Below are 19,648 nucleotides of genomic sequence, written 5' to 3' on the forward strand. Positions count from 1 at the left end.
CCAGGGGCGGCCAGGTAGCACAACGAGTAAGAGCACCAGCCCCAGAGTTAGGATGACCTGGAATTGAACCTGGGTTCAGACACCTATCACCCACCCAGAAACACCAGGCCATGTAACCTTGAGCAAGTTACTTAACCCCAATTTCTTAGGGGTGGCCAGGTGTATCAGCAATGCCATATTCACAATGCCTATAGAGATTACAAATATGCTGATATAATTATCCATCACAAAATACGTCAGGTTTGCCATTTGGGGAAATAAAACTAGAAAATTTATTAAGATACCAAAAGACTGAGTCCCAAAACCAGAAAGTGAAAGCCATCAGAGTAGTTATGATATTGGCACAGGTAGATAAAGTAGAAAGCACCCACATTTTCAAGCCTTTAAAACAGAACAGGCTACCTCAGGCAAAGGTCCTCCTCTCCCCACTCACAACAACCACCCAGCGTCCGGGAAGTGCGCTCCCAGCAGCTCCGGTCCCCAGCAGTCCTCAGCAGAAGTCCTTAGCAGAAAAAAAAAAAAAGGCAACCGCCGCCAACTGCCAACCGCAGGACCGTTAGCTCGGCTTTTCACTTTCTCTTGCTCTGCTATGTCAGCACGTCCATGGGGCATGGGAGATCTTTAAATCCCATAACCCTTACACCAGGTGGCTCAGTGAGTAAGACACGTCCCACAGAGGGAAGAACCGAGGAGAAAAAAAAAAAAAAAAAGAAAACAGAAAAAAATTCCCCAGAAGAAAACTCCTAGGAATATTATAGTAAAATTCCAGACTTCCCAGATCAAGGAGAAAATTTTACAGGCTGTCAGGAAGAAACAACTTGAGTATTGTGGAAACACAATTAGGATAACACAAGATCTAGCAGCTTTCTCATTAAGGGATCAAAAAACTTGGAATATGATATTCCAGAGGTCAAAGGAGCTAGGATTAAACTAAGAACTACCTATTCGGCAAAACTGAGTATAATACTTCAGAGTAAAATATGGACATTCAATAAAAGAGGTAACTTTCAAGCATTCTTGATGAAAAAATAGAGCTGAACCGAAAATTTGACGTTCAAGTATAAGATGCAAGAGAAGCATGAGAAGGTAAACAGGAAAAAAAAAATCATAAAGAACTTATTAAAGATGAACTATTTACATTCCTACATGGAAAAATGATAATTGTTAACTCATGAGACTTTTCTCAGTATGAGGATAGTTGAAGGGAATATATATGCATATATGTGTATACATACATATATATGTATGTATAGGAGAGCATATGTGTGTATATGTGTGTGTATCTCTGTGTACATGTATACATAGAAAGAGAGCACAAGCCCCCTGATCTCTTAATATAGAAGCTACTAAATCTTGTGTTATCCTGATTGTGTTTCCACAATACTTGAATTATTCCTTTCTCTCTCCTTGCAGTATTTTCTCCTTAATCTGGGAACTGTGGAATTTGGCTACAATATTCCTAGGAGTTTTCTTTTTGGGATCTCTTTCAAGAGGTGATGAGTAGATTCTTTCATTTTCTATTTTATTCTCTAGTTCTAGAACATCAGGGAAATTTTCCTTGATAATTTCTTAAAAGGTAATGTGTAAGGTTTTGTTTTGTTTTATCATGGCTTTCAAATAGTCCAATAAATCTTAAATTGTCTCCCCTGAATCTATTTTCCAGGTCAGTGGTTTTTTCAATGAGATATTTCACATTGTCTTCTATTTTTTCATTCTTTTGTTTTTGTTTTATAATTTCTTGGTTTCTCATAAAGGCATTAGCTTCCATTTGCTCCATTCTAATTTCTAAGGAATTATTTTCTTCAGTGATCTTTTGGACCTCCTTTTCCATTTGACTATTTTTACCTTTCAAGGCATTATTCTTCTTACTGGCTTTTTGGACCTCTTTTGCCATTTGGGTTAGTTGCTTTCTTAAGGTGTTATTTTCTTTAGCATTTGGGGGGTGTGTTTCCTTTAGCAAGCTATTGAATCATTTTTCAGGATTTTTTGCATCACTCTCATTTCTGTTTCCAATTTTTTCTCTACTTCTCTTACTTGTTTTTCAAAATCCTTTTTGAACTCTTCCATGGTCTCCAACCAATTCATATTTTTCTTGGAGGCTTTAGATGTAGGACCTTTGACTTGTTAGTCTTCTTCTGATTGTATATTTTGATGTTCTTTGTCACCAAAGTAAGATTCTATAGTCTGATTTTCCCCACTCTTTGCTCATTTTCCCAGAAAATTACTTGACTTTTTAAGTCTTTGTTTAGGTATCACTCTGCTTCCAGTGTAGAGGGAACACTGTCCCAAGATTCAGGGGTTTTGTGCAGCTGTCTTCAGAGATACTTTTAGGGACCTGTAAATTTTCAGTTCTTTCAAAATGGTATAATCAAAGGAGAGGTGGTCCTCCTGGTCTATACTATGCTCTGTGAGTGATCGCAAGCACACTTTTCTCCTTTGGAACTATGAGGAGGATTCTCTTCCCTACCAGTGCCATAAGCTCTGCCATGCCAACATTCCTTCTCACACCAGGACCACCACCCAGGACTGTGACCAAGATCCAAGCATGGACAAAGCAAGAATTTCCTGCCTCAGCACCAGTAAAGAGATCCCTGCAATCCCCCTCTGATCATCCACTTCATCTACCCACCAATTCTGGGCAGAGTTCCAGAAATATCTGCTGCAGCTGGAGGTTGTCTTGGGCTGGAACTTTGTTTTACTCTGTCATTTTGTTGCTTCTGATGCTCTAAAATTTGCTTAGAGTCATTTTTTTCAGGTATTTGGAGGGGTTTGTGGTAGAGCTCAGGCAAGGCCTTGCTTTTACTCCACTGTCTTGCCTCCTCCTGGTGACTTTTTCAATCTTTTGAAGTTCACACTGTCATCACATAGTCCGTCTCTGATATTCATCTAAAATCAGGGAAGAAGAAACACAACAAAGAAATAAAAAGCAGAATCCATGTGTCCTTGGTCTCATGCTGGAAGAGATATTCTTTCACTAAGATACTAACTATATTTCTTCCTTCTCACTGGAAAACCCCTAAGAAGAGAGATTTCATCTCTTTGTTACTTTTCTATACACACTCAAATCTAGCTCAATAGCCAATTAAAAGGTTTTCTGTCACCATCCAGTAAGTTGACAGGAAACAATCACAAAATACATGGATATGGTCTGAAGCAGGAAGGGAAAGGGAAAGACCTCTTTATTGCAGACTTTCAGGAGTAGGCTCACTATACCTCCGTGTCAATTAGCAGTAAGCCTATATTACACAGAATCTGGACTTTTATTAATCAGTCTCCCCATAACAAAATAATACCAAAATATAAAGCAGAGGGAAAGAAAGCTAATCCTTCATGAAAGCAATGTGCTTTTAAAAAATTGACTTTCTCCAACTCCTTTTCACATGACCTATTTAATCATGATTTTTAAATAATTGAATACCATTAATCCTAATTTGATATTTCCCCTCAGAAATCTGTTGTGAGTCATGGAATGTGAAAGTTCTCCCCATAGTTAGTCCTTTGAATTTTCAGAGATATGAAAAAGCTCCTTGTCCAAAGAAAAATGTTTCATAGACATTCTTGAACTGTATTTTTAAAAAATATATCGTTTCCTTTTACTGAACTGCAAACTTAAGCTCCCAGAGGGCAGGGACCAAGTGTTTTTGTCCAATATTATCCCCCACAGGGCCTTGTATTGAATACATAGATAAATTTCAAAATATCCTTTTGTTCTTTTTCTATAGCACATCTTTCCCTTTGAGTTTTTCACTGAGATGGGTTTCTATAACAATTTTCAATACCACATTGAGATAAAGTCTCCCTTTAGATCATGCCCCTGCAATGATTTTCTTCTTTGACTATCCTTATTTTGAGGACTACATAGCTTTTATCTGACTTCTCTGACTGCCCTTTTGATTCTTGATGCCTATATTGACTACCTCAGGTTGATTTCAATTGAATTTTTTAATGACTTTTAAAGTTGTCTTTTTAAAAGGTGAACCTTAGGTTGACATGGTACACTATCTTTACATAAATAAAATTACTTGTTTAATCATTGTAGAGTCACATTTAGAGAAGTAACATGATTTAATGAATAGAAAACCAACTTCAAAGCCAGAAAGTACTGGATTCAAGCTCCACTTCTGATACTGTTTGTATGTCTCTGGACAAGTCACTGAAACCTGGACTGTTCTAGTCTGGGCAACTCTCTGAGACTATAAGTTACAGAAATGTTGCTGGCCTGTATTGATAGAAGATGTTTCTTCATCTGAGAGTTGTCTATGTCAATGGAATCACAGGTTCAGTGTCTATAGGCCTTTATTCACAACCAGGCTTGGGTTCATAGGATTATAGATTTGGTTGGTTGGTTGATTTTGTCCTTCATTCTTGAAGAGGACCAAAGTGACATCTCTGTGTTGGAGTCAAGGTACAGCATGTCCTACTGTTGTTGATCAGACATTGGAAGGTTCTACCACTGGTCAGGCACAATTAGTCCACATGAACATTTGGAGTAGAGATATGTCTACTTTTGTGAACCTTCTGTTTCTTCTGAGGGATTGCAGTTCTGCTTTGATTTGAGTCTTTGGAGATGATCTAGTTCAACCCTCTCATTTTACACATGGTGAAACTGAGACCTAGAGAGGTTATGACTTGCCCAATTGATATTAATCTATTTAATAAATGAGACAGTGAACCGAATGGACACCAATAATGAAAAGAAGTATTTAATATTTGGGAGTCTTTTTTTCTAATTCAAGTTCATATTTCTAGACTATTTTGCATGCATTGACATTTTCAGTGTTAAGAGTCTGAACTCAAACCACATCACTTGCAAAGACAAAGCAAATAATAAAAACACAGCACAGTACAAATGAATCACTTTCAATATTGGGTTTTATTGATTGTGATGAAGTAGATGAGTTAGAGCTATCACTCTCTTTCTTTCTTTTGTTATATTAAGCAACCTATTAGACTGGGGGTGATTTAGTCTCTTCATTTATTAAAGTAGATGTAAGCAACTATGTTTGTTAGACTTCAAGTGTTTGGGAAAGTCTATTTCAATTAGGAACATTCAGTGCAGTCCTAATTAAGGAATGTTCCTGTGCTGTCATACCTGAAATGGCACCAATGTTAGTATTCTCTAGATATTCAGCCATCTAGCTTAACACCAGTCCTGCCCAGCAATGGTTTCTTGCCATCTGTCCTACCATCATGATTTTTTTCTTCTTCCAACCACAATTTCCTGCTATTTCTCTGGGAATAGAAGCCAAATAAATACTGTCATTACTTTGGGAAAGGCAATTTGAAAATACTGCCCACTCACGATTTCTGACTTTGACTATACTAACACTCCCTTCTCTTGTCACCACTCTACTGCATGTGCTATAAAGTCCACCCTATCACCCCACTGAGGACAAGAACTATCTCATTCTTTTCACTTCAGTCCCTAATGCATCCCTTAGTCACTGGTACATAGTAAGAGTTTAATAAATACTTGCTAATTATTGCATCGATTGTGTATAGTACTTCATCGTTTACAAAATGTACAAGAATTATTTTCTCCATTTAACAGACAAAAAAACTGAGGGATAGAGATGAAGCAGTTTCTTTCCAGAGGCAGAGAATGATTTCTATAAACCATCTGGTCTACCTCAAGATCCACGTTTTTGCCACTATGCAAAAATGTTTTCCTAATAAGATTTAGTATTAGTCTAATTTAAAAGCAAATCAAAAAGCTATGGAGCACCTGATGGATTGGCATAACCAGTTGTGTAACTGAGGAAATCATGACCTCCCTGAAATTTAGCTGCCTTAACTGATAAATAGAGATAATGATAGTTAGTAAAGGACCACTCTTAGCCAGAAGGATCTGTGTTCGAGTTCTGCTGAGTGACCATGATGAAATCATTTAACTTCTCAGTGCACCTGGAAACTCCCTAACACTAAAAGGTATAAATTCGTAGGACCATAGAGTTCAAGACAGAAGGGAACTTAGAGGCATTCTAGTCTAACCTCCTTTATTTTATAGGTGAGGAACTCTAAACTTAGAGGGTAAAGTGATTTGCCCTTGCCCATACATCTAGTAAGTATCAGAGATGGACTTTGAATCCAAATCTTACTGACTCCAAGTCCAAAATTCTACCCACTACCATCTATATCAGTGTAGCTGGAAGTTTTTATACTAAGAATTCCCCACATTGAAGAAAACATAGACCCGGCTCAAGTACACAGACACACTCATGAGTATAATCCATGTGATCTTGTTAAGCAATTGAGTGGAGTTTTCCAAGTTGTAAAATACGATACACAAATATATATATATATATATATGTATATGTATATACATGTATATATATATGTATATGTATATATATAAGCTTTTATTGCTTTATGGTTGGTTATTTTTGTGTTTTTTTTTGTTTGTTTTGGTTTGGTTTTTTACTGGCATAGTAAGCAATTGTGATTTGTCTCTTGTAAACCACACCCAGTGACCTAACATCTTGGATATTTTCTCAGTCAGTTTTGAGGAAGTGACTTTTCTTGTTGGACTAATCAGAAGTGAAGGGTGATGGAAGTGGAAGAGGGAACAAGACCAAAGACAGAGAAAGCCTGAGCATGGTCAGTCTTCTGCACAGACAGAAAAGGTAGATGGCTGTTGACAGGGCATGATCTAAAAGACACTTATACCTCCAAAATTCTTCCTATCAGCTTAACCTTAATGTCTAATTGAAATATAAGTATACACATGAGCATCGTGGAATTTTATAATTTCCAAAGATGAGAATTGCAAACAGGTTTTGCTGATGTGAGAGAGAGAAAGAGAAAAGGAAAGAAAAGGGAGAAAGAGAGGAAAAAGAAAAAGGGAAAGAAAAAATGAAAAAAAGATTTAAAAAAGAGAAAAAAAGAGGAGAGGATATAAATTTATCTACTTCACACTTTTGTTGAAGGCCTACCCTGATGAAGATGATGGATCAGGATGGGTTCAGTATCCCCAGAAGCTCCAGTTCACTTAGCTGGAACAATTTAAATTTAAAATTTTTCTTCCCCCAGTGCCTGTGCATGAGGCCATTTTTTTTTCTAGCTTACAGAGGCAGCACCATCCTCTTCCTCTGAAGAAATAAAATAGCAGATTTAAAAGTTTATGCTCTATCTCCAAAGATAGACCCTATGGTTAGAGCTGAGTGGTGCAACCCTGCAATTTAGGCACCTGTGCTATTAACAGTTATAGAGTTCAGGACCATGGCCCACAAATAGCCTATTTTAGAAACACTCAGTTCCCAAAATACAGGTTACATGTGACTTTATGTAATTGTATATATTCCTGTAATGATGATGATGCCCCCTCCCTTTAGCTTATCTATTATTTGTCAATTGCCTGTTCCACTTCTCAGGGGAAAAAAAGTTTAAGACCAAAAAGCTTTTAAAATAGGGGTTATACCTGTCGATAAAAAATCAGCAAGTGCATTTCTATGTCTTCAACATTTTAGTCCCATTAACTCTCCTCTTCTATCCAAGCTCTTTCTTTGGCTCACAGAGTAGAATACACAGTTCCTTTGTGAATTGGGAGCTTTGTCAAAGAAAGCTCAAGAGATCAATCAATATCATTCACTTGGAATCATAGAATGCTGGAGACGGGACCTTGTCTAGCTCACCTAGTGCAAACTTGTTTATTTTGTTTTTGTTTTTAAGAAGAGAAAACTGAGGTCCCCTAAAGAAGCCAAAAGACTTTTTCAAGGCTCCATAGCTAGTTGGTGGTATAGCCTGAGTCTTCTGACTTTTTGACTGGTATTCTTTCCATTAACCCTTCTCTAAATTAGATGAGGGATCTCAAGTCACAGGCTGCCTGAAAGTCCTTCATCACTTCATTTAGAGAAAATTTAATCTGATTCATTGTGAAGGGAAATAGAGATGCAGCATGTCTTGCTGCAAATAGATCCATGCTAGAAGCTCTAAACAATTTTAGTTTGAGAGCATTGAGGGATACAATTAGTTCTACTTTAAAAATTGTGGCTTTTTAGATCTTTAGATTAAATATCTATGGTACTTTTAACTCTGCAGAGCACTTTCTCAGCTCATGTTACCATTTCATTCCTATAAGGTTCTAGGGCAAATGTTACACATTCACAGATTGGCAGATTTGGAAGTACTATCATCTAATCCAACCCCTTCCCCCCACTCCAGTATGCCCCAAACAATTATTCATCCAGTCATTCTGCCTTTGAATATTTCAAGTGACAAGAAACCCACAATGCCCCAAGGAAGTCCCAAGTGCTTTGGGATAGTTCTAATTGTTGGAAGTTCAGTGATGCAGTGGGTAAAGCCCACTGGGTCTGGAATCATAAAGACATTAAAACCAGTCTCAGACACTTAGTAGCTGAGTGACTCTGGGCAAGCTACTTACTCCTCTTGGCCTCAGTTTCTTTGTTTGTAAAATGAGCTGGAGAAGGAAATGGCAAACCATTCCAGTGTCTTTGTCAAGAAAACCCCAAAAGGGGTTCAAGAAAGGTCAGACATGATTGAACAACAGCAACAGTCACCCCATTTCTTACTCTGTAACTTCCACCCATTGACCCTCCTTCTGGTTCCTAGTACCAAACAATTAGTCTAACCCTCTCTTCCATATGAATGCCCCTAAAAGATTTGAAGACTGCTACCATGCCCTCTTTTCTTTTTTTTTTTTTTTAAAGCAATTGGGGTTAAGTAACTTGCTCAAGGTTACACGGCCAGATGTTTCTGGGTGGGTGCTAAGTGTCTGAGCCCAGGATTCAATGTCCAGGTCATCCTGACACTGGAGCCGGTGCTCTTACTCGCTGTGCTACCTGGCCACCCCATGCCCTCTTTTATAATGTCCTTTTTATGAACAACTGGGACAATTAGAGGCTAAATGGCTTGCATATTAATAAAATCATAAGGCTACCATCCACCATTGGCAAATCTTGATATGAAGCTGCTGTAGAAGTAGATGAGGAGTGAAGATTGCAGAGGGAGAGCTAGCAGTTTTGCTTAGCTCTTTCATATCCAGTTCATTTACAATCACAATGATTAAGTGCCAGGCTTAATAATGATTGAGAAAGCCAAGAAAAAGTCATATGGAGGTGATTTTTGCAGCCCAAGGCAGCTTAGGAAACAGACAGAGAGGTCTGTACACGCTGGATTGAATACTAGTCAGGAGTGAGGTACAACAGAAGCAGCAGCAAGGGGCAGTCAAGCAACCAGGAAGAGTAAGAAGAGTGAACACCTCATCAGAAAGAGGCCCCTGTGGATCTTGTGCTAGCAGTGGGTGCAGGATCAGGCACCATTAGGCAGTTCTGTTACCTGTTAGTTCCAGATCATAGTTCTAAGGCAGAAAGAAGCTGTCACAATCACAAGAGAGAAAGGGCCCTACTTATGGAAGGAACAAAGACAAGTCACCAGAGTAAAAGAGCAGATAGATGGGAACCCGACTCCAGCCTTTACCTCCCCACACAAGCCTGCAGTGGGTAAACCTGCTCAGGAGACCAAATCCAAGGAATAACCAGCAGTTCAAAAACTTACTGGCCTTAGAATGAGTTGTGAAAACAGTATAAGGACATAAAAGACAGAAGCTCATACCAGACAGCTCTGACCCTGGAAGTGACCAGAAACCAATATTAACATAAAATCCAAAGTCAGGAAGGAGGCTGGAAACATGAACAATGTAGATAATGGAGATTAGACCCAAGCCTAACAAGAATTCCTGGGAAAGTTAACAAGATTTAAAAAAAAAATACAAAAACACATGATTTTAAAAATCAAACAAGTGGAAGAGAATAAATGAGGGGATGATAGTTATGCAAGAGAAATACAAAAGGATAATTAGCCATTTGGTAAAAGAAATATAAAAAAAACTAAAGAAAATAACTCCTTAAAAATTAGAATTTGCTAAATGGAAGCTAATGACTCCTTGAGACATCAAAAACCAATAGAATAAAAGACAGAAAAATAGAAAAAGTGTAAAATATCTCTTAGGAAAAACAGCTGACCTGGAATATAAATTGAAGATATAGGATTATCTAAAAGCCACAAATAAAAAAAGAGTTTGGAAATCATATTTTGAGAAATTAAAAGGGCCCAAATATCATAGAACCAGAAGGCAAGTCATAAACTGAAAGAATCCCCTGTTCACCTCCTGAAAGAAGTCCCTAAATGAAAACTCCTAGGAATATTACAACCTAAATCTAGAACCCCCAGGTCAAGGAGAAAATTTTGTAAGTAATCCGATAAAAAGAATTCAAATACTGTGGAAATATATTCAGGATCACACAAGATTTAGCAGCCATTGCTATACAGTAATAGAGGGTTTGGAATATAATGTTCAAAAAGGCAAAGAAGCTAGGATTACAACCAGAAATAACCTACCCAACAAAAGTAGGTATAATTCTATAGAATAGTTAATGAAATAGAGGACTTCTAAGCATTCCTGATAAAAAGACCAGAGTCATATTCAAAATTCAAAATTCATTCAAACAAAAAGCTCAAGAGTAACATAAAAAGTTCTACATAAGTAATAGATCATAAGGGAATAAACGTGATTTTTTACATGTTTATATGGGAACAATCCATGTAACCCCTCAGATATTTTTTTTATCATCACTAGGGCTGTTAAAGAAACTCTAATTAGATAGAAGGCATGGGTGTGATTTTATTGTGTTGGTATAATATAAAAACAAGCACAGAAGAGTAAGAAAGAAAAGACAAGGAAGGGGAATGACAGAATGAGGAATTTTTTTTTTCACATAAATGGACCATGTAAGGAGTTTATACAATGGAGGGGAACACGATAGAAGAAGCAGGCAACACTTGAACCTCACTCTTATCTGAACTGATTCAAAGAAGGAGGTATTCTGGCCACCAGGTCAGGTCATGTCTCGCTAGGTATTTAGTAGGTATTAACTTTCCATAGTATGTGCCGATGTTATACAGTTTCTACACTTTATTTGCATTATCTGTAGTGAACATGAAGTCTGGGTTCCATAAGGCTTCTATAGTTTTTGGTGTTATTACAAGGTTCTGAAATGCCACCTTCCCATTACCCATAGACAAGTCCAAATGATTCAAATATTTGTTCAACAATTCTTTGTTGGCATATTGTTGGTTAAGTTTAAGTGAATGTCACCAAGGTGAACCTTTATATTCTACCTAATAAGTTAGCCATTTTATAAGACCCACTTGGAAGTAAGTTTCAGATATATTCAACAAATAATCTGGCATATACCTATTGCCAGTCTTTATTATTTCTCTGAAAAAAAAACGGCATTTCTTCCAGAAGAATTTAAGTTTTTTTTTTACCAGTTTATCATTATTAATAATAACAATAAAAGAATAATAATATAAAATCATTATTTTCATCTTGCTTAATTGAACTCAGATAAACAAGGGTCTTGCTGCAAATTGCTACCCTCTTATGTTTTTATATTTAACACTGAAGACTATTGCACAAGTGGGCAAAATAACATCTTTTTGTAACTGAATAAAAGTATTAGAATATAAAGTCTTCTGCTGTAGTCTCACTGAAAGTATTCTTGCGACAGCTCCAGCTGCTAACAGAATGGCAAGAATGATATATACCTCATTCTGTTCCCAAATGAGTTTGATTTCTTCTGCTAGGTCTCTGTATTTTTAAAGCTTTTTGTTCTATGAAACTTAGAGATTTTGAGTATTTTGTACTCTATTTTAAAATATTGTCCCTAAGTTTTAATGGATCGATGTTATGTCTGGATGATTATGGGTAAAGCTCTCTTTAGGGTAATTGTGCAGATTTAGTACAATTTAGTGGTTGAGGCTTCAAGATATTTTGAGGTCTGTGTTTATATGAGGATTTTTATCATCTGTCAGTCCATAAACAACAGTGAGTTTCTGATACATAATTCTACACACTAGGTCATGTCTTGCCAAGTATTTTCAATGTGATAAATTTCTATGCTACAGTTTCTACCATTTCACTAAGTACAAATTCCTTAATGAATAATAGCCCTTTTGTAATTTATAATAGTAAATGACCTAGTCACAAATTGCCATCATAACCTGGCATTTGCTCAATGATTTATCCAGTGTTTTTCTGTCAACATATTGTTGCCTGGTCACGGAAATGCTGTCTATGTGTGTTTTTGTACGTGGGAGAGTGAGGCAGAGAGAGACAGAGAGGCAGAATATAGACAAAGTAGAAGAAAGTAAGAAAGAAGACAGAAAAATAGAGAGATACAGAGAGAATTTCTTGAGCATTCAAAATGTAGCAGACTACTAAGTGCTAGGTATACAAATACAAACAAATAACGGGCTACATGCCCACAAGGAACTAAAATCCATAAAGGAGAACTAGAAAGCAGGAGTAAGGCAGAGGATGAAAGGTTATTAGAAAGAAGTGGATAAGTAGGGAGACTGAGTTGAACAGGAATGAAATGAGCATAGTTGAGATTCATCATGAAACGGTGGCCCAGTCTAGAGACTTACCAATCAGGGGAATAGATTTCAAAGTTGAGTTATCTGCAAAGTGGGAAGACTGCTTGGGTAAAAAAAAAGGTAGAAAAGTCCAGAGAATGAGTTGAAACCAGAAAGAAGTGAAAAGTATTTTGATTCCACTAAACAAATCCAAGGGAGTGTACCCATCATATGCCTTTACTATTTCTCAGTGATTTCTACTTCTTCCAAAAGTATTTCTCTAGGATTTTGACTGGTGTGTCATGTACTCCAAGAATAAATCTTCCTGCTCCTTTTTGGTAAGAAAGTGTCACTCTTTCTAAAGCTGCTTTAGGGAGATAGGTCCTGTGTCTGCATGTTGCATAAGTTTTTATGCTGTTGTTTTTTTCCTAAATCTATTATGATTCATTGTCTAGTTCCCAAAGTATATATTAAAACTGGTTTTACATGGGGTGGCTAGGTAGCGCAGTGAATAGAGCAACAGCCCTGGAGTCAGGAGGACATGAGTTCAAATCTGACCTCAGATGCTTGACACACTTACTAGCCGTGTGACCTTGGGCAAGTTGCTTAATTGCCCTCCAAAAAGCAAAAAACAAAACAAAAAACCTGGTTTTACATAGTTGTTAATTGCTTTATATGTCTTCTTCCCACTGAGCTTTAATTTTAGAATGCCAAAAAAAGACATCAACATGTTCAGTCATAGTTTTCTACTTGATAACTTCATGCTTGATGTGTCTTGGCTGGAGGACACCAAGATAATTTCATTCATCTGTTTACACAAGGTGTCCTTCCCTCACCTAGGCTGGAATTACAGCAGTCACTCACAGGACTTACCTTTTTACTGATGGCAATGGACACTTTGACCACCTCCATTTCTGACCCACAGCATTTCTCCTTTCCTTAAACAACCTAATGGCCTCTCATTCACAATACAGGCTCCCCATATTTGTTCCAGACTTGGTAAATACATGATCAGCTTAGCTGCATTGCAGTCCAGAACTCCCAAGCTTAACCAAGCCATCAGCCATAGGCTCCTTGATAGCAAGGATTACATGTGTGTGGCACCATGAGACAATACCAAGATATTTGTAATTATTTCTTTCATCTCATGGTTCAATTTGACCTGAGTTCAAGCTTGAAGCTTCCAACCTCTATCTTTCCTTGGAATCTATCAAGAATATTACGCTTATCGATCCCAAGTGACATTCTGATATAATCACAGAAAGTTTCCAAGAGATGAAGGCATTATTTATTGCATTTTTTAATGAATCCTATAGCTTGATGTCATCAAATATTTAATAAGAATCTGGGTTAGGCTGTATCATTGACTTGGAAGCTGTAACTGACTTTGCTTAGATAAAAGCATAATGTATTTAAAGCTAGATAGAATGATAGTAGGCTTAAACTCTCCCCCAGACAAAGAAATGGTACATCTTATATCAATCATTCTTCAAATTATTGTGTTAATGATAAATTTTGGAGAAACATTTGACATAGGAACACCTAGAGTTAGGGTTCGTCCTCCCTAAACATGCTTCTATTTCATATATTTGTAGTGCATTTAAAAAATGTGAGTGAAGAAGCGAGTAAAATGCTTTGGAATGATCAGCAAAAGCAGTATATATCTTACAGAACTTTCAGGCAGCTTGGTCATCAATGACTAAATTGATCACAAGCTACGCTACGCCTTTTATGCCTCTTAGCCAATCTTGTTTTCTTATAATTATTTAATAGATTTTTTTTCTAAATGATACAAACTGTGAATGCTTTCCATAAACCACACAGGTAGTTTATGGAATAATAATAAGCCTATTTTGGGTTGCTGGCATCCATTTATTTTGGTAATAGGTATGGGATGCTTCCTGATGAGAAGATAGGATCAGAATCTGTATCTGAGGGAAAGTTAGTCAAATCCATTGTCGACAAGCCAATGCACCATTTTGAATCATTTTGGACAATAATTATGAATCCCATCCAGGTCAACTGCTTTATAGTTTCGTATTACAGATAGGGTTTCACATACCAGCTTTGACCTAACTGCGCCATTGTTCATTATATTAGTTGTACACAACCTTTTTATTTCATATTGGGACAAATTTATATTTTCATTGTGTCAGACTTCTTGCAATAATATGGATAACCAAAAGTTTTCCATATCATTTTTCGGTGGGAGTTCTTTATATCCTCTGATTGACTTTCTCTTCAAGTCTCTAAAGTAACATAATAAATAAACATAAACATCATAAAATATTAAAACTTTATTTATGCTAAATTGTTTTTTTTTCTTTATGATTATCATTGCTATTGTTGTTGCTAAAGCCCATACTTATCCTTCTATTTTCCAGGGAAATAACGAATTAGAACGAACTCAGAATAATTAAATTTTCACATAATATATAAGTCAATAAAAAGCCACATGGTAGGAATGCTCAGGCTGCAGCATATTATCAGTGATGACTGAGTTGCAAAAATTGTCATAGGGGCATCATTGTATTATTAGAAAAGAAGATGGTCTAGTTATTGTGTGAAAGTAAAGGTAACAGATGGACAGCCCAAATGCTGCTCTGGTATTTACAAATTATTAAAAGAACCAGGAAAAGGCTGAAAGAACGCATTTGTTTCTCATGCAATTCTCAGACCAGCTCACTCTCCATCTGGGCGGTGGTGGTGATTGTTGTTGTCGTTGTTGTTTTGCCTAGTATATATGTTGGAGACAACCATCTCAATGGGCTAGATAGTACACATTATTCATCCACTTAAATTTTCCCCACTGTGTGTATTGTTAGGTTAAACTTTTTAATGGTTTTGGATCTCATTGATTTGGATCTGTTGTGTTGGGGGCACAGGGTGATACATATGAAATGTATTTCGTTTGAAATATTTCATATTTCATATTTCAAGATGAAATGACAATGGAGAAAATCTCTGCAAGATGAGAAGGTATAGATGAGTTGGAATCATGGGTCCATCAAAGTCTTCTATGTTGAAGAATTACAACAGTTACTTGCCACCATTCATAAAAGTGTGGTTAGAAATCAGAGAGATCTAAGCTCAAATCTTACCTTAGACACTTGCTTTGTGATTTTAGGCATGTCTATTAACCTCTGTAGCTCAATTCTCATCTGTAAAATAGGAAATTTTACAGCACCTACCTCCCAGGATTATTATGAGGATCAGATGAAATAACATGTGCAAAACTTTCTGAAAATTTTAAAACACAATATAAATGCTAGCTATCATCATCATCATCCTTGCCTTTTGGAGGGCAATTGGGGTTAAGTAACTTGCCCAAGGTTACAAGGCTAGTTTTTTTGTGTTAAGTGTCTGAGGCCAGAACCGAACTCAGGTCCTCCCAACTTTTTACTCACTGTGCCACCTAGCTGCCCTAGCTATCATTATTATTAATAGAAATTATTAATATTTATTTTTTCTAAATAATTATTACCAAATATTTATTTCTCTGCCTATGGGAAATGAATTTACCTCTTATTCAAGCTATAAAGGGAGAATATTTAGGCAACACAACACCAGCCAAATGATAAGGTGGGTAAATATCTAAGTCAGAATGGAATCCTAGGGTTATTTACACTTTTCATGTTAAACTTCAGGTGGATACAGGTTATCATTCTTCCTTTTTCACACCACTAAACTCCAAATTAATGGTTATTCCATCCATTGGATTCTGCCCAACACCTTTTCTTCCTATATCTCTTCTCCATTATATTTCCCATTCTAGTTCAAACTACACCTATTTCCACTGTAATCAATGAGAAAGCAGAATCTTTCCTGTCAGGATTCTCGAAGGCCCTCAGGTTCAAGAATTAATTAGTCACATGCATTTTTTAAACACCTGCTGGATGCCAAGAACTGTACTCAGCTAGTAAGCCCCTGAACTTTCTTTTGTTTTGTTTTCTTTTTTTACCATCAAGATTTACTTTTATTGAATGTCATGTTCAGAGCTGGCTTTATGTATATGTAAGTAGAAGAGACATTTACTTACATGGTATGGTTTGTGGAGTTCATCCACTGAGGCACTGGGCAGGAGTTATTCCTACTTGACTCATTGGGAGATATACCCCCTCTCAGTCTCCTTCACTCCTTCCTTAGAGGTAGAGATCCAGAGTTTCTCTTCAGACCTCTTCTCTTCTAGGTTGCAGTGATAGGTCTGTGGACATTAGAGGTACAGATAAACATCAGCCTTGGGTACAACAGATCGACTGCTCTTACCTACTACCTTCCCCAATCTCTCACCAGCCTCAATGCCTAAAATTCCAGATTATAATTACCAAGATTTTTTCCCTCCTTGAAATGTAAATACATCTTGAAAATAACTCATTGATCCTTACCACCCATTTTCACCCTAACTTAAATTACTTCCTCTTTCAGCATAGCAACGGAGGTTTTTTTTTTTCATTAAGGGAATAAGATACATATAAATACTTGGAGAAGGCAGACTTCTTCACCATGAAAGAGAAAACTGTATAAGAAGGCTATTAAGGTGCAAACTCCAAGAAGATAGATATCAATCAGCTATAAGAAAGATTTAATTATCACTGCAATTCTCTGACTCATACTAAGATTGATCATACAATTTAATAACACTTATGCTTCAAAAAAAGTAACTCCTTTCCCACAAAATATTCAAGACACTCTCATAAAAAGTCAAAATGCTACTCTTATTAGATCATAGGATTGAGAGCTGGAAGGGACCTTTGAGAAATCATCTAGTCCAGCTCCCTCATTTTACAGATAAGGATTTCTGAGTTCAAGAACTACTCAAGTTCAGTCCAGCAGAACCAGTGTTTAAACTTAGTGCTCTGGGTTCAGAAATGGAGTGATTTTTCTACTATATGGAACTTTCTCTTATTAGCCAGCCCATATATAATAAAGGGTAAATCATTAAGATCTAATAACCCAACACTTACCAGTGAGGTTAAATAGTTACCATTTCATTTTAACAAAAATGTACTTATAAGATACATCATAATGGATTTATAAAAATAGAAGAAAAATTTTTTTAAATCACACAATTATTGTGGTTATACAAGATGTAGCAGGTTTCATGTTTGATAAAAAAATAAAATAAGTCTAACCTATCATACCTCTAAAAATAGTAGAGCCAAAATATTGACTTCTGTTTTATATACTGATTGGAAAGAAAAGACTGAAAATAACACTGAACTTGAATTTCAATCCTGTTTTTAAGTGAATGGGAAGAATATCTCTCTCCTGCCTGCCACCCACCAGCAAAGTAATACTATAATATAATGCAAAAAATGAGATCTACACCCACTTAATCCAAAAATAAAAATTCCTTGCTTATTTTGCATCTTTATTATCTTTCTTTTGTTACTTGTATAGAACTCAGACCTCTAAAATAGGCATTCACTTAGTATGATTATTATTTCCAAATCATCGAAGTCAAATGAAAGGTAAATCAATTATAATGTGCTTCAGCTGCTGTTAAATATGATCTTTTGCAAGCTAAATATAACTGTCTCTTAATGAATTACTTCATTAAAGTCTGCAAAATTCCAGAAATAATCACTTCCATGTTTAAAGATCTTCCTTTAAATTTGAAAGAAAGCAAACTTTTTTTTTTCTACTCCCACTTATGGCTACTGGTAGCCTTACATGGAAAACACATGAAATTCAATGCACTAACAAAATATGAAATGATGATGAATTTGAGGTAGAAGTTGAATAATGTAGTCTATAACTTCTCTGTAGGATTTATCTTTCCTAGTTACCATCCCTTCTTTCTAGTTTATTTTTATATGACAGCCTTAAGTTGCCTAATATCATCTGTACAAAGTCATTTACCCCCCCAAAAAATGACCTAACAGAGGAAATAGGCAAATTTTTGATGTTAGAAGAGAAAGCAATTGGTTTTACCTGATGGCTGCCAACATTCATAGTAGCCATAAGGAGACTGTTGATAATGACCATATTGTTCATACTGATGATGGTAGTTCTTATCTCTGCTTCTGGTAGTTATTACCCCAGGGTCTTCCATGCCACTGATTAGATCTGCTTTTACTTGGCCAACCCAACCTGTCATCCTTTCTTCAAAAGTGTCTGTTATCATGTAACCAATTGTCTCTGTTTCTTTGATTATCACTAGATCTACTATTCCACTCTTCAACAATCAGAGGGGAATCTGCAGAGCATTTTAGGTATTCTTGATACTCTCTATCATCTTGGCAAACATTGCTTCAAAATTTGGAAGAGCATCAGAAGTGTCAGTCATGCTGAAAATCTCAGGGATGACTTTTTTGGTGAAAAAAGTAAGTCCATCTTGGTTCTCAGGCTACCAACCAGCCCCCTGAACTTTCAGCCAGGGAGATTGTCTCCTTCATTTTGTACTTATAAGAAATATCCACAAATTGGGTTTTCTCTTTTCTAGGTTTATAATACCCGTCAGCTCATTTGATTCTGCTCTCCCTTGAGCCTTTTCTTATGGCCACCCATTGCAGCCTTGAATATGAGAGCCTAAATATGACATACCAAACTGATATGCTAGTTTGGACACTAGACATAATCAGAAAGATCTGGGTTCAAATCCCACCTCAGATACTTTCTAGCTATGTGATCATAGGCAGATCACTTAACCCAACTGGACCTAAATTCTCTTGTCTATAGAATTTAGAAGTTAGATTCAATGGTCTCTAGGGTCTCCAAGTTCTAAATCTATGAGTCTATGAAGAACTGATGAAGCCGTAGCATATTTTCATCCCTAGTTACTCTAAAATGGGTCCTATTACTCTTTGATAGCCTTGCCTTTCTAATCTTCTCATTTGTCTAAAAATCACTCTTTCTTTTCATCTTTGCCTAATATAGTTCACACATCTGGGTCTCAGCTGGTACTTCTGTTGCATAGACTGCCTATCAAACAATTCTACTTGAGTACAAACATTAGCATATCTAAAACTCATATTTGCATTACAATTACTTTTCTCTCCACCATATTGAATTACTCTGAAATCCATATATATTTTGGAAGAAGACATTTTCCAAATAGGAGATGATCTCTAATGAGTAATAAAGATCATTAATAGCCAATTAACCTATCTTTTTCTACATTACCACAGATCATGTTGTTAGTCACTTTCTCCCCAACAAGTTCCTTGGTTTTGATATTTAAAATGGGGCAACATACAATTACAAAGGATGGGAGTTGCACAAACAGAGAGAGAGAGAGAGAGAGAGAGAGAGAGAGAGAGAGAGAGAGAGA

At 36.5% G+C, this 19,648-nt stretch overlaps 1 long non-coding RNA gene and 1 pseudogene across 1 annotated transcript in view; both read right to left on the reverse strand.

The window, feature by feature from the left end:
- Window positions 1-1,746: 1,746 nt before the first annotated feature.
- LOC138159063 (uncharacterized) overlaps window positions 1,747-19,648 on the reverse strand; it is a 412,739-nt gene continuing 394,837 nt past the window's right edge. The window contains exons 4-5 of the long non-coding RNA XR_011167791.1: window positions 16,415-16,579; window positions 1,747-2,886 (exon numbers count right to left, since the gene is read on the reverse strand). This is a non-coding gene — a long non-coding RNA (uncharacterized lncRNA). The remainder of the gene's footprint in view (window positions 2,887-16,414; window positions 16,580-19,648) is intronic.
- On the reverse strand, window positions 18,284-18,664 carry LOC138158970 (RNA guanine-N7 methyltransferase activating subunit pseudogene; annotated as a pseudogene).

The sequence above is a fragment of the Petaurus breviceps genome, unplaced genomic scaffold (genome assembly GCF_028583685.1).
Source record: "Petaurus breviceps papuanus isolate PSGF00001 unplaced genomic scaffold, PetGlider_PUasm1.0 175, whole genome shotgun sequence".
Taxonomy (NCBI): Eukaryota; Metazoa; Chordata; class Mammalia; order Diprotodontia; family Petauridae; genus Petaurus; species Petaurus breviceps.